Source organism: Alosa pseudoharengus, unplaced genomic scaffold (genome assembly GCF_046254945.1).
Source record: "Alosa pseudoharengus isolate Yale_2024_CS ecotype anadromous, Long Island Sound unplaced genomic scaffold, YU_APseudo_1.1 YU_APseudo_1.1_scf_6, whole genome shotgun sequence".
In the NCBI taxonomy this organism is placed as follows: Eukaryota; Metazoa; Chordata; class Actinopteri; order Clupeiformes; family Clupeidae; genus Alosa; species Alosa pseudoharengus.
The window spans coordinates 32,531,511-32,547,599 of record NW_027468848.1 but is presented as its reverse complement, the minus strand read 5'-3'; the positions used below and the strand labels follow the sequence as shown (position 1 = coordinate 32,547,599).

The following is a 16,089-nucleotide window of genomic DNA, read 5'->3' as shown; positions in this document are numbered from 1 at the left end:
TTTCATCAACTTCTATCAATCATCATCATCATCATCATCAAGATGTGCTTGAAGCGGTCATTGTAAGGTAAAATCATTATGTATGGCTTATGTGTGACATTCTTAGTGATATACAGTACTGTACACTCTTAAGTGCCTTCTCTCAATGGAGCAGATCATCTCGGTGAACATCCTGTCACTGTCCTCCCCTGCTGCTGTCTGTGCAGTGCTCTGATTGGAGACACAAAGATAGCTCATTCATTATGTGACTATAGCCTTTGGTCTGATTTTTACAAAGTCCCAATCCTGCCTCTGTGTGATGGTCTGCAGCATGTGTAGAGATGGCAGCATAATGGTAATAATATGTGCAGATATCACACTCCACATCTCCAGGTTCAGCAAAACAGTGAGCAGGAGTAGCAGCTTGGATTCTGGTCTTCCTAAATTCTTCCACTATTTCAGCAATCAGAGTGTTTTTACTAAGAACAGGTCTTGCCCTACAGTAAATTTCAGTCTGCACTGGGGGCAGCTGTAGATGCCTTTACCATCCTCCTGATCCCAGGAACCCTTATTACATGCAAAACAATAGTTGTGTCCACACAGAGTACATCATTCAGTAGTGAAAGACTCCTGTCTTGGCTGAGAAATCCACCATGTCTTTTTCTGATCACACACAGGGAAAGATTAGACAGCAGTGTGAAATGTCACTTTTGCTTTCTTGTATTTTATCACAATAATGTATTTCTCTCTTGTCCCCTGCCCCTTTTCCATAGCCCTGTGTCTCTTGCTCTTGGATCTGGAAACATTTTGTGTTGACTGTGGACACTTACTTTTTTAATATTTGGACTTTTATCCTTATTGCACCTTTAACTTCAACCTTACTCTGAGTTTGGGATCTTTGCTTTGAGGGCAGTTAGGATATATACAGTATCTCAGTTGATATGCAGTGACTTTTGACACACTGATACCTTTTGCCTTTTCCCATATTGCGGATGATCCACAGTTTGACAACTCTGCATGAATGAGGATACTCTGAAATCTACTGTAGGAGTTTCCTACTGATTTTAAAGGACCCAAGCCTCTTCAGGAAATAGAGACAGAATCAACACAGTATTTGGCATGTCATGCCAAATATCTTGCAAAAGCAAAGACTTCATTCAAGACAATAAACTTTTCTATGAACTGTTTTTATTTGTTTTTCACTAAACCTTTCCACACAAATAACAAATCTCTTGTCACACGCCTGCACTGATGTGCTTGCAAAAAAACATATTATCTAGTCTTTGGCACTTTCAGTTGTAGCATTTGTGTGATCTATGAACACAGATACAACGGGGAAACACAATTCATGTTGCCTTCACACAACATACAAAAATGATATATAAATTAAACTCATGGTTGTTTCAATGTCAACTAAATGAGTCCACGTCTTCTGACTTTCTTCAACGTTCTCGTCCTCCTCCTCTTGCTCCTTTTTCCCTGGCTCCTCTTCATCATTCACCTCATCCTCCTAATCTTCCTCATCCTAATCCTCCTCTTACTTCCTTTAAATCTCGCTCCATAGCTCGCTGCTACGTAAACTAACTCCCCACTCCACGCAAACTCCCACACATACCCTCTCTAAACTGCACATGAGGTATATCTCTGGATGATTAGGATATGACTGGACCTCATCTCTCTTTTCCACCCTCCTGTTCCCCTCAGACAGATGGGGATTTATTTGTGCTGTGTTTGGATCCAGTGTGAATCGACAGAAGTCTGAACAAACCGAGAAGAAGACAGGACAAAATGTTTCACATAAAGATTTCCGCTTGCAATTCGGGACATATCTGTGTGATATCTGCATGAATATTGTGTATGTGAATGTGTCATGTGTATTCCAGTGTCTGTATTCAAAGGTGTGTAAAATCATACAAGTGCTGTGTGTGTGTGTGTTTTATATGATGTGTGTGTGGTGTGTTGATTATATAATGTGTGTGTGTGTGGTGTGTTGATTACATGATGTGTGTGTGGTGTGTTGATTACATTTTTAAGTTGTCTGGTGTCTTCATTCAAAACTTACCAAACTTTGTGATATTGTGTGTGTGTGTGTGTCTGTGTGTGTGTGTGTCTCTGTGTGTGTCTGTGTTCATTTGAGGACAGTATGATTGATGCTGAGTGTGCATTTGTGTGTCTGTTATTGTGTGTGTATTTGTATTTGAAAGTTTGTACATGTGTATGTGTGTGCTGAAGGGTAGGTGAGCTGTGTGTGTGTGTGTATGTGTGTGTGTGTGTGTGTGTGTGTGTGTGTGTGTGTGTGTGGCTCACACCAGACACACTGATGATCCATAACCTAGCCAAATCCCAGGGTAGAGTGCATGAGTGAATGTGGTCTGGACCCTGTGCAGGAGGGTGATTGTGTCAGAGATGCTGTAGAAGGCCAGATTTCCTGCCCTGTGATCCACATACACTCCAATTTTGGAGCTGATCCCTAAAGGGAGATTAGTCTGCTTATGATCATACCAGAAAGAGAGCCTGTTCTCTGAGAGACACAGACTCCAGGACTGATCATTCCATCCAAACATACACTCATTACCACATCCTTTCCTGCTGATGTTTTTATATGAGGCTGCTATATAAACTAACTCCCCACTCCACTCAACCTCCCAGTAGCAGCGTCCAGAAACACCCTCTCTACACAACACCTGAGGTATACCAAATCTCTCTAGATGATCAGGATAGGACTGGTCCTCATTTTTATGTTCCACCCTCCTGTTCCCCTCAGACAGATGGAGATGTCTTTGTGCTGTGTTTGGATCCAGTGTGAATCGACAGGAGTCTGAACAAACCGAGAAGAAGACAGGACAAAATGTTTCACATAAAGAAGATTTCTGCTTGCAATTCTGGACATTTCTATGTGATATCTGCATGAATATGTATGTGAATGTGTATATGTGTACATGTTAGGGGTGTAAAGATTAACCGTTACGTATCGGTATCCGTTTTTAACGTGTAAGATACAGCTACATCGATACGTGAAGCCCCTTATCGGAAAAAAACTGAAATGAACCGGTCGTTATATCGATTTACTTGTTATGAATCGGTGCACAACCTTTTCTGCTCGCTCAGACTCTCATTTACGTTCCAAGCAGCGCGTTCATCCCACTTCCGGTTTTGAAACTATACGTGGCACGGAATTGTGGTTAATGCAGTTTGTTTTTGGTTACATTCATTGCCCAAAGTTGTCAAATGACCTCATTACCCATACATCTATTGCAACTTAAGCATGTGACAACTTGCACTCGGTCGGCTTTTGTTTTTCGAAATCCAGCGCGAAATGCCCTTGCTGCTAAAATGATGCATAAATTATTAGCCAATGATTTTGTTCATATTCACTCAGACTTGTGGCATTTTAGGTTTCTGCATTAGGTCTACTGTTGGAACAAAATAAGCCCAGAGAATTTGTAGGCCTATTTTATTCTTGTAGGGTAGGCTAGGCCTATATGAGAAAAGGCCAAGAGTGTCTTAAGCACTGTTTTATTTATGTATGTATTATTTTTTTATTTCACTGTTTTATTTCGGTATTTTGTCTTACCTCAACAAGGCTACAGCTCCATGAAAACAATCAGATATAACTCTATAAAATCTGTAAAGTCTAAAATGTATTTTTATGTTGTATTTGGCTGCTGTGTTTGACTGAAATGTAGACTATTCTTTTTTCATTTCAATACAGTATATGAAACAAACCTCAGTTTAGATAATCATATTCACACATTTTGTTGCCTAATTGACAACCATGACCATGATAATTGATAATATAAAATGAATGTGCACCTTGAGCAAATTATAAAAAATCTTTCAGAATGCTTTCCATTCTTGAACTGCATCGAATTGCATCGAATCGCATCGCATCGAATCGTACTGAATCGTTTTTTATAAACATGTATCTTTTCTTGTATCGAATCGTGCCCATGTATCTAGATGCGAATCGTATCGTCTTTTACATGAGAGATTCATACCCCTAGTACATGTATTCCATTGTCTGTATTTAAAGGTGTGTAATTCCATACTAAGTGCTGTGTGTGTGTGTGTGTGAGTGTGAGTGAGAGAGAGAGTCAGTGTGTGTGTGTGTGTGTGTGTGTGTTTGTGATTCCACAAATATTTGAATGAATAACTGTGTGTCTACATCTTTGTCTCAGTGTTTATAGACCAGACCAACTTACACTTTAAGAAGTCCTCTCTGGTTACTGGCTCATCAGACACTGAGAAAGAAAAAAAATCAATATAACTAATCAAACTTAGTATAAAGAAGTGTATATAATACTGCATATAAATCCCGTATAGAGTACATGCTCAATGTAAATGTCATCAGTGGACAATAAAATAAAGAAAGTTAAATAATATTTAGATTCTCCAGCTGCTTAAATATTAAAAGCAAGCAACCTCCCATTGAAAAGTGAAGGACCATATCACCTCCATACTATCCCCCTCATTTGACCCGTTACAGTTTGCCTACCGCCGGAACCACTCCACAGAGGATGCCATCTCCTCTACACTCCATCTGAGCCTGGAGCATTTGGATGGGAAAAACATGTATGTACGAATTTGTGGACTTCAGTTCTGCATTTAATACACTCATTCCACAGCATCTGATCAACAAACTGGGCACTCTTGGTTTAGGCACCCCCCTGTGTAACTGGCTTTTTGACTTCCTCACAGAGAGACCCCAGTCTGTGCGGGTTGGAAACAACATCTCCAGTGCCATCTCTCTGAGCACCAGCTACCCCCAGGGCTGCATCCTGAGCCCACTACTGTTTACCCTCATGGCACATGACGGCTTAGGGCTGCACAATTAATCGAATTTTAATCACGATCACGATTTTGGCTTCCCACGATCAAATTTACGTGATCGAGCGATATTAATAATGCGTGCTCTATCCATAGAACCAACCTGGCAACCCATAGAACGCTCCGCTACAAAACAAATCAAGCGCTCCTTAAACTTGTCTGACCATGTGCCTGCAGGCAGCCTACCAATGACCGCTCCCTGCACTGCTCAGCCTGATGCACTGCTCAGTTTGTATGCACTGTGGACTAATAGCATTATGTTAACTATTAGTAGGCTAGTTAGATTATACAAAAAAACGACGATCAAAAATAAAATGTGTGGTATGTGTGGCGCAGCAGAAGGCCAAGAGCTTGTCCCCCGAAACGGATCATCCGTTGTTCGAAAATATTTCGGATTTCAGGCAAGTGAAGTTAAAGGAGAATTCCGGTGTGATATTGACCTAAAGTGTGTTGAAACATGATACCGAGTGTGAACGTATGTCTCATAGCCCATCTCGGCTTGTCCCCTGCACTCCAACATCTGGCGCTAGTTAGCCGATGCTACCAACAGCTTTTTCAATTGTGGTGCTTCGGCATCGGGCTAGCCATGCAAATAAATCATTGTTTTACACCATTTACGAGGCTCAATGTATCTCCACACTTCATTGGTAGACTACCGAAGGCCCTGACATTTAAAACGAGACATTGAGAATTTTTAAAAAGCACTGGTAGTTTACTTACAAGACGATTTATACAGACAGTATCTTCACGAAGTTTAGCGTTTGCAGCCATCTTGAATTTAGTCACGATAAGTCGAGTGACGAGTAAGAATGAACAGGTATGATAAGGGATCAGATTCCAAAAATAATTCAGTGGAAATGCATGGATTCCAGTTTCTTACAGTAGCAACAACTGGAATCCATGCATTTCCACTGAATTATTTTTTGAATCTGATCCCTTATCATACCTGTTCATTCTTACTCGTCGCTCTACTTATCGTGACTAAATTCAAGATGGCTGCAAACGCTAAACTTCGTGAAGATACTGTCTGTATAAATCGTCTTGTAAGTAAACTACCAGTGCTTTTTAAAAGTTCTCAATGTCTCGTTTTAAATGTCAGGGCCTTCGGTAGTCTACCAATGAAGTGTGGAGATACATTGAGCCTCGTAAATGGTGTAAAACAGTGATTTATTTGCATGGCTAGCCCGATGCCGAAGCACCACAATTGAAAAAGCTGTTGGTAGCATCGGCTAACTAGCGCCAGATTTTGGAGTGCAGGGGACAAGCCGAGATGGGCTATGAGACATACGTTCACACTCGGTATCATGTTTCAACACACTTTAGGTCAATATCACACCGGAATTCTCCTTTAACCAAAAACATAAGCAAAGCAGGGCTCTCAACTCATACCGTGAAATACATCACATGACGTAAACCACACATGCCTTTTTTTAGCACGTTAACTTTTAGTCCCTGTTTGCTTCCTCCGATATAGCCTATAATAAGAGTTGAGCTAACGACGGGATCCGTGAATTTATTCATGTATTTTATAAGCTACATGTGCAACCTACAATGCATATGCGTTTCAAGACACAGCCTACGCAAAACGAGTAAACTATAATGAAAATGTAGCCTACACGTCAGTGGTTTACATATCAACGAATGACTAAACCAGGGGTGTCCAAACTGCGGCCCGCCACGCACTTTAATCCGGCCCGCCGAGCATTTATTAGTTTATTATAGGCTTCTCGCTATTTCTTTCCAGCGATACACGACGTTGTGGTCAACTTTAGGCTTCTGCAAACTGCTTTACACTCTTCTTAGACAACGTTTACAATGTCAAAACAGCTTGTTACATCGAGATAGATAGTATCTCTATAGCAGCAGATCTAACTATGTTATGCAAGTCCATTTGGGAACGTATTTGAGTGCACGAGAGGGAGAGAGCAGGATGGCAACAGTAGTTCCCACTACTGACCATTATAAACTGTAAGAGGGCACAGCACTAGCCATAGCAAAGAGTCTTTGACAGTGCACCATTTATAAATGATTTAAACAGCATCAAATTAACAGTATTTCTTAAGAAATTAAGTTGTCATTTAAATAATACAAAATGTTATTATTATTATTATTATTATTATTATTATTATTAGTGTGTGGCCCGCAGGCCAATTTTCAAAACCCAATGTGGTCCTTGAGTCAAAAAGTTTGGAAACCCCTGGACTAAGCGATTAAACTCAGGAACAAGAAGCAGAGCTTAACTGGCTAATGGGGAGCGTTGGGAGGATTCCCGGTGGGCCGTTAACGTTTCCCCAAATATTAACAAAGTAGCATGCACAAAAAATTTGTTTGGAAGTTTGGAAGTCGCAGTCAAGTCTATATTTGCAGTAATTTAGGGGAGTAAATGTGAAGGAAAGAATTTGGATGAGCCAGATAGCAAGTCAAATATGTTTAGGGAAAAAATATTTTTGTCACTAAAATGAATTAATAATCGTGATAAATAATCGTGATCTCAATATTGATCAAAATAATCGTGATTATCATTTTGGCCATAATCGTGCAGCCCTATGACGGCTGCGCCAAATCAAGGACAAATCACATCATGAAGAATGCAGACGACACAACAGTGGTGGGCCTCATTCGAGACAGAGAGGAACTGGCCTACAGGGAGGAGGTAAGGCAGTTGGTGAAATAGTGCAACACTAACAACTTGGACCTGAACGTCGAGAAGAGAAAAGAGATAATCATCGACTTCAGAGGGAACCGGCCCAGTCTCACACACCTCCTCACCAACAATACTGAGGTAGAGGTGGTAAACAGCACCAAGTTCCTGGGGGTGCAGACAACGGACAACCTGACCTGGTCCCTCCACATCACAGCTCTTGTTATGAGAGCTCAGCAGCAGCAGCACTTTGCCTAATTAATGAATCGCCACACTATTAGTGGTGACCGACTAGCCGGCATGAATATCATTATGCACAGGAATGGGAGCAGGATTACATTTTTTGTAATAGTTTCTCAGAGTGCTGGACCAAACATATAACTCAGTAACAGAAAAGGAGAAAGGTTCACACTTCACATACATTTGACTATTTTATACTGTCTTTTCTCCTTTTTTAATGAATATCAATATGACTAACCTGCTGCAGAGATCTTCACGAATTCCTGCTTGAAGACATCCTCCAGCTGCGCTTTAAGTGTGGAGACAGATTTCTTCATAGCCTCAAAAGAAAGGTTTTGGCTGACATAGATGCTGGATAAATCTTTAGACTGAGGTTGAGGGATCACTGACTGAAAATTCTACAGAAAGAAAGAAAGAAGTATTGTAGGCCTATACACCATTACAAACTACTCATCTAAAATAAACTCCCCTACATAATATTGTTGGACAGATTTAATAAGCAAAATAATTTCATGCAGGTGTCCTTGGTCTGAGAATGTTGAGACGTCTGATCTAATGCATATGAGGTTGTATGAGGTTGCAGAGCTTTGGCACTGAATGCAAGAACATTCAACTCAAAACAGACACTTTAATTATGATGCATATGTCAATGTAATATGTTCCAAAGAGGACTGTATGAATGAAACAATTTGTAAACTAATGTAGCAGGTAGACCTTCTCTGCCTGCTTTTTCCAATAGCACCTGCCAGTGCTAATGAAGGGGGTGGGGCATAGACAATTAATCAATCTGGCACCAGTGGAGTGCTACTTAAGAGGGGCAGCAGCCAGTAGCAATGTAGGCGCCATTGGTGTAGCCCCTGTCTGTGCTACCGTCAGGTATGCTGTCTCCCCGTAGACATTTGTGGTTTTCTGGTATGTATATTGTGGTGTTTTCATTGTTTAATCTTCTTCTGTGTTCTGTTCTTTTAGGCAGCACAGTCATGCTGGTGGGGTAACATGGGTCGGGTCATGCTGCTGTCTTGGTTTTTGTTTTGCTTATCTTGTCCTTGCTTGTCTTGTCCTTTTGTTTGTAAGTTTTAGGTTTATTTAGTAGGGAGGTGGGAGGGGGGGCTAGTCTAAGCACACTTGTGGTGTTTCTGGTGTATTGCTTATAGCTTTGCTGTGTGCCTTTGCTCAGGGTATCTGCACATTTTCCAAGTGCAAATTTAAAGACTTTTAAGACCTTTTCAAGACATCTAAATGGAAAAATTAAGACTATACCACGGCAAAAAAGAGACACCTTAAAACTGTTTTATGCAATAGTTTTTATGCAATAGTAATTTTAACACCCACCCCATTTGGGATATCTACAGAAGTTACCAAATATATTTTGGTTAATTGTGTGTGAATTACCTTCACAGCTATTCAATGCCCAATTTTAGGGTCTGGACTGCTTGCTTTTGAAGCTGACTGTACATATCTGGTTGTGCTACTGGCTGAGGCTGACTGTTCTTCACCTGTGTCTGTAGTAGCCTAGGCTACTTGCCAAACATGTGTACTGGACTGGATTCCCTTATTTTTTCAAAGGTAGACTAAGCTATTTAAATATTGTAATAGGCCTACTAATAGGCATACTAACTTAGGCATCTATTGTCCCATATGCAGCACAGCAAATCAAAGGTAATACATTGTGCATACCAGTTGTATTTAAACAGGGGCGTAGCCAGGATTATTTTATAGGGGGGGCCAGCTGGGTCCAGACTTTTTATTGGGGTGGCACTTGGGAATCAAAACTACTATTTGAAAACTACTCAAAGTTTTGAAGATTAGGATAGCCTATTTTAATAATGGCAAGAAATTGTGCAAGGCCAACACTGATACACAGGTCAGTTTGTTGGCCACTCCAACATATTTTCCATAAATAGGTCAATGCCAATAAAAAATATTATGATAATGCACCTTACTTAATCAGTTTTATTCAAATGATGTTAACTCAAAGAACAATAATAAATATTACAAATATTGTATGTATATATTTGATCTCATACTGATGGCCAAACTATATTTCTTTCTGATATCCACTCCAAGTACTTGGCTGTAAGTAACATGGCTCTGAATTAAGAAATTAACCCTTAGAACCCTAGACTGTTTTAAGGGCTTTTTCACTACCTTAGAAACATTTATCCTGGTCAATGTAAGTGCCATACACACATGCTATATATTGTTTTTTAACCCATTCGAGCTGGATGCTGCATGACGCAACATTGACCCTCCTGCTGGATGCTGTGTAGCGCAACATTGACCCTCCCGCTGGATGCTGCTATTTCATGTTTCTAGGTGCTACAGAGGCTTAGATATTACATTTTGGTAGACGTTGACAAGTTTTAGTATGTTTTCAGAAAACCCTCAGGAAATAAGGTTATTTAGTCTAGAATGCCATAGGATTCTATAGGCGTTTTTAGCAGGCATTTTAGGAGTAAATGTCTAGGCTACCCAGATCTGCCACTATTTCATGTATTAATACTTGCATTGATTTCATTTTGATTTTTAAATAATAAAAATACAAAACGTGTATTATAAAAATTCTTATATTTTGACATGTATCTCACCACTGCAAGCTGGCACATGTGTGCATAGGGCAGACTGTTCTGAATCTGGCAATATCATGGTGGAGGGATTCTCTGGGGCTGAGCAAATGTGAAAAATATGTGGTGTGTGTGCCTTATTGAAATAAATGTTTTTTTATTATTATTATTTAGCCCTATGGCTACTCTATTTTTGGCCATTCTCACTACCTTTAGTTATAAGCAGTTATCCTGGTCATTGTAAGTGCCATTGACACAGTAATGAAAAATGCCCTTTCTGCGCTCCATATCTGTGACACGAACTGATCTGACCTGACTGAACCCGAGTTTGCATGTTCTGTACACTCATGATGATTCTAAAACAACTTTTTACTGCATTGTCATGAACAAAGTGAAGGCAAAAAGGTGTTTCTTTGTCGAATAAATTGGGATGCAATGTGAGTCTCGAATTGGATGCCATGCAGGAATTTGCTAGGATCTCAAAACCGGATTATGAACATGCTTTGCCATAGAGAAACACATGATAGCGTTGGATTATGAACACACTTTGCCACCACAACACACAAAAACGTGGGGTAAGTCGAGCTATATGAAGTTATTATTTTGATTTCATTTCGTCTGTTTTATAACCCAGACGGATGCACTTGGTATCAAATGATAGCTCTGTGTCTCCTCTTTCACCTGACATGCGTGCCATATCTATCCGATCACGGGTTCGTGAGTAGGGCCTAGGCTAATGGGTGTGCAGCGTTGGTTTTTGTACATGATTTTATTTTGCAGTCACGTCGTCGTCTGTTTTTATAGCCCAGAAGGAACGACATACTTGGTACCAATAGATAGCCCTGTGTCTCCTCTTTCTTCTGATATGCTTTCCATATCTATGCGATCACGGGTTCGCGAGTAATTAAAACTATAGCCTATGGGTGCGCAGGCGAACTGTAAATATGAATCAATTTTATTTAATGACATGATATTTATTTTTATTTTCATACTTGATCGCACAGACAAGTGTTTAGTCTCGTTGGAAAGCCCCACTTCTGCTCTGTCACGCAATTAAGGTTTCATCTCGCTGCGATGAACAGTTCCGGAGCAATGTAACAAAGAATTCAGGCAAAGCCGCCTGCCTCTGCCTGACCAGCTATGGCAAGAACCACATGCAGTCAGCAAATTATGTATTTATAAAGTAGCCTAGGCTAGGCCCTATTAGCCTACCTGGAGCCATCTGGAGATATGTGCCTAATATGCTTGCATTTCACCCAAATTGTATCGAAATATTCTTGTAACAGCGTTCCCGCGGGCATCCGATTATTTTTGATCAGCCCCACACATCAATGTCAGAGCCTAGGTTACCTAACAAGGACAGCCCAACGCAGCTCACTTGGCTATGATTCGTGACACATTCTAACATCTTATTACCATTAATGTTCCAACTCATCAACTCACCTGGTACTGAGGTTAAGTAGTAGGCTAGCCTAGTCTACTGTCAAGTGTTTTTAACAGATGGCTTGAATTGTCCCGCTGCTGCTGCTGCTGCACTAGGCCTACTCACGATGTGATCAGAACCATAGGCTACACTTCCTGACTGGGCCAATGGTCCCTGCTTTGCAAAGTGTTGTCGAAAACGGCAGCAATTCTTTTTTTTTTACTTTTCACTGAACGGAGGTGGGGGGGCCAGCAGGGTGGCCAAGCTTTGACCAGTGGTGGCCGTGGCCCCCCCTGGCCACCACGTAGCTCCGCCCCTGATGGCCACCCTATCGCTAACTGGCTTACCCAGCTCTTTCTCCCGCTCACTCTTAGGCTACCTAGGCCTACTTTGCTCTCAGGCCTCGGCTATACCACGAAAACTTAAGGCATATTTGTACATATTCTTACAATTTTCACACCTTTAACAACCCGTGAAAACATCTTCACTCTGCAACCACTACACTTCCTTCAGTAGCCTTATAGTCACTTATACATTTCCGTTTAAAAAATACACGAAACCAGATGGAGACATTTCACTCGCTCTCTCACACTTGCTGGCGGTCCCATACACAAATGGAATACCTCCTTTTCGAAAATTCAAGACATTCCAGACAATTTAAGACTTTTCTAGGCCTTAAAAACCGAATGTTGTATTTAAGACTTTTTAAGACTTTAAGGACCCGCGGGAACCCTGTTTGCTGTGTAACAGGTGAACCTTTTAAGATGCTTGCATGATATTTGTGTGGACTTCCATAGTTGCCACCCTAAGATCTCCACTATCCAACCTTTGTGTATTAAATCTTTTGTTTTCCTGGAATTCATGTCTCCCCTGTGTAATTTCGAACCTGCAAGAGCTGTCTCGGTTTAGAGGTACGATCTCTTAAAGATTCCCTGATGCATTAGGCCTCAGGGTGGCGTAGTCAGGCTACTGTGATTGGCCCCTTGGCCCTTCCTATGTATCACCCTGTTACACTAACAATCCATCTACAGTTACCTGGAGGAAATGGATGTGGTCCTCTGTGTGTGAAAGCTGCTCCAGGTCAGCATCTCTCCTCTTCAGCTCATCAATCTCCTGCTCCAGTTGCATCACGAGTCCTTCAGTCCGACTCACCTTAGCCTTCTCCTGAGCTCTGATCAAGTCTTTCAGTTCAGAGCGCCTTTTCTCAATGAGGCGGATCATCTCAGTAAAGGTCCTCTCACTGTCCTCCACTACTGTCTGTGCAGAGCTCTGGCAGGAGACACACAAGGACAAGGGGGACCGGAGACACAGAGGTTGGTGAAGAAGCAAAGTAGCTCAAAGTGTCCTTAGCTTGTTTTTGATAAGGTAACCATAGCAAAGTCCTACATTCTGTAACTGTCTGTTACAACCCGGCTCTAAGCCGCAACATAAAGGAGTCCGGACAACAGAGAACTTTAACCAATAAAGTATTTAATTTTTTTTTCATTTTTAGCATGTATGCAAGTGTGTTCATGTGGGTGTGTGTATGTCAGTCAGTATGATCCAAGATAGAAAGAACAGAGTGTCTATTTACACCCCTGGTACTAATAGCCTTGGCCACACAGCTGAGCTATTCACACCCTGTGACATAACAACAAAAAGACGTTGCTCACGTTAACAAAAAAACATGGCAGACATTCATGAAGAATTCTGAAAGGTTTCAGCACTAACATCTGTTCAGATTAAGTTTTAGATTGAAAAGTTGTGTTTTATTTTCATAATCTTGGTTCAGTGAACGCATACAACTGTCAGTTTGTTAGTTAACAGAAATTTTGTGAATATGATGCTCAGGCCTATAAACTATAAGTTTACCTGCAAACACACTCTATTTGTGGAAGAAGATAGTGCAGTGGTCACAGACATGGTTTAGCATGTGGGAGACTGGGGTTCTATTCCTGCATGATGCATTTTGGCAAAGTGACTGCACATGTGTACCAACATCTCTGGAGAGAAGGCACGCAATTTGAACAAGAAATCGGTTCTCAAATGGAAGTTTTGATTGCAACAATTAGCTACTTCACGCATCAGGGTGTAAATAGCATACATTACTATAAACACCATGGTACGAATAGCATCCACTTCTAACTATACATTGATGGAAACAGCATACCTTATTCAGTGTCTATTACACAGCTGAGCTATTCACACCCTGTTATGTAACAACAAAAACATGTTGCTTGTTTTTTTTATTATTATTACATTGTGTGATCAATATGCCAGAATAAATGCACAGGGGTGCAAATAGCATACACTGATATTTGTACCAGACGGGGTACTAATAGAACACATTGCTGTGTGCACCGGGGTATGAATAGAATTCACTTCTAATTGCACCAGGGTACGAATAGCATACACTGCTAATTGTACCAGGGGTGCATATAGCCTTACCCTAGAAAGAAAGGTGCCAGTGGGAGAGCGATAACCCAAAGGTGCCTGCAACAGAATGTGGCAAAAAGAAAAGTGTCCCCCAAATCAAGAGAGGGAACAACCCCTTCAATACCCACACCTCTTCACCAGGTGTGCGTGATTAGCCAATTAGACCAGCACTGCTCGTACACTAGCCATGCCTGAAGGAGGCACAGTGGGTCATAACACTGTCTTTCAGGGACTAACCCTTCAAGTAATTGTCATGTCATCCTGCAGGTGTGCATATCACAGACCAGGATGAGTGATGGGTCCCCTGTATAAAGTCTGCAGCTGAACATGCTTGAATATTAAACTCTGACATACATAGTTCTGTTTCGGTTTATAACAATTGGCTTTCCTTGGCTGATGGTTTTTACAATCACATGCTTTCTCTGGCTAGACTGTTAAAAACAAGTTTGCTGAAAAGGGAGGTCTGAGGCTAAAGCAAGTTTTGACATTGCTCTGCCTCTGTCCCAAACTATTTGATTATATGCTCAGAAGGAGACACAGCAGCACCACGTTCAATGCTAATGGTGAATGACTGATGAATCATTGTCAGCTAGTGAACATTCAGGCCGTGTGGACTGTGCAGAACATAACATTTGCACTGCAGTTGACAGATATGTTCCTGTAACATCATCATGCTTAATTAGCACACCCAAGCAATGATAAAGCTGAAGATTAACACAAGACAAGTGACACTTCCAGTACCCACAACAGTCACCTTGAGAGTCTCCACAGTCTTCCTCAACTCCTGTAGCTTCTTCTCTCGTTCCTGGATAATCTTTTTGAAGCTTCCTTGAGTCTGCCCCAACAGCTTCTGTTGATTAAAAAACACAATTACAAAATCACAAATTATGGCAAAACATATTTAAAGAGGATATCTCACTGAAGCAATGAATCTCTAACATGCATAGATAGCCTGTGGCAATAGTCAGTGGTTGCAGCAAACACATTTGGTCAAAGTCTGCTCTGTTCTGAAGTTTATTATTTTATTGAGAGGACTGAGGCAACTGTTAGGTAGGCCTGTATAAAGTTCTCGACTGAAACAGTCAAACCTTATACATAACTTCATACACAGCGGAGAAAACTCTGAAGCTTTATTTAGAATACAAGTCTAACTACTCACCTGTTTGTCTGTCCTTTCTGCTGCAGCTGAGACCATGTCATGGCCTTTATGGCTGTCCATCGTACACAGATAGCAGATACAACTTTGATCGATCAGTGCGACAGAATATTTCAAAAACTTTCTTATGATGGGAGCAGATCCTCTCCTGTAGCTGGCCTGTGGCATCAATCACTGAGTGTTTTCTACCTGGGTTAAGGTCATTGTGAGCTTTGAAGTGAGTTTCACAGTAAGACAACAGACAATCCAGACAGGACTTCACCGCTTTGAGTTTTCTCCCAGTGCAGACATCACACTCCACATCTCCCGGTCCAGCGAAATAGTGAACAGGAGCAGCAGCTTGGATTCTGGTCTTCCGGAACTGTTCCACAACCTCAGCAAAAACATTATTTTTCTTTAAAACAGGTCTCGGAGTGAAAGTATGTCTGCATTGCGGGCAGCTGTAAACTCCTTTCTGATCTTCCTGATCCCAGCAGTTTTTAATGCAGCCCGTGCAGTAATTGTGTCCACAGTTCAGAGTTACTGGATCCTTCAGTAAATCCAAACAAATTGGACACATAAAAAGGTCGTGGTTACTTAGACTCGCTTCTGTCATTCTTTGTCCCTGACAAACAACTCACGAAGCTTTGGGGCAACACTATACAGGTAGTTTCACTTTTGTTTCTTCTCCAGTAGGTGCTTGGGAATGACTTCCTGGTAGGGGTGTGACTTTCGAAACCGACGAGTTGAAACCGACGTCTCAAATCAGTGTCGTGGCTTCGAAGCACAAGTGTTTCGAAACACTGCTTCGAAACGTGGTTCAAAACAGCCATGTGACCTGCTTCGAAACATTGTTTAAAATCCC

At 41.2% G+C, this 16,089-nt stretch overlaps 1 pseudogene; it reads right to left on the bottom strand.

The window, feature by feature from the left end:
• Positions 1 to 1,645: 1,645 nt before the first annotated feature.
• Positions 1,646 to 15,875, bottom strand: LOC143105853 (tripartite motif-containing protein 16-like; annotated as a pseudogene).
• Positions 15,876 to 16,089: the final 214 nt, after the last annotated feature.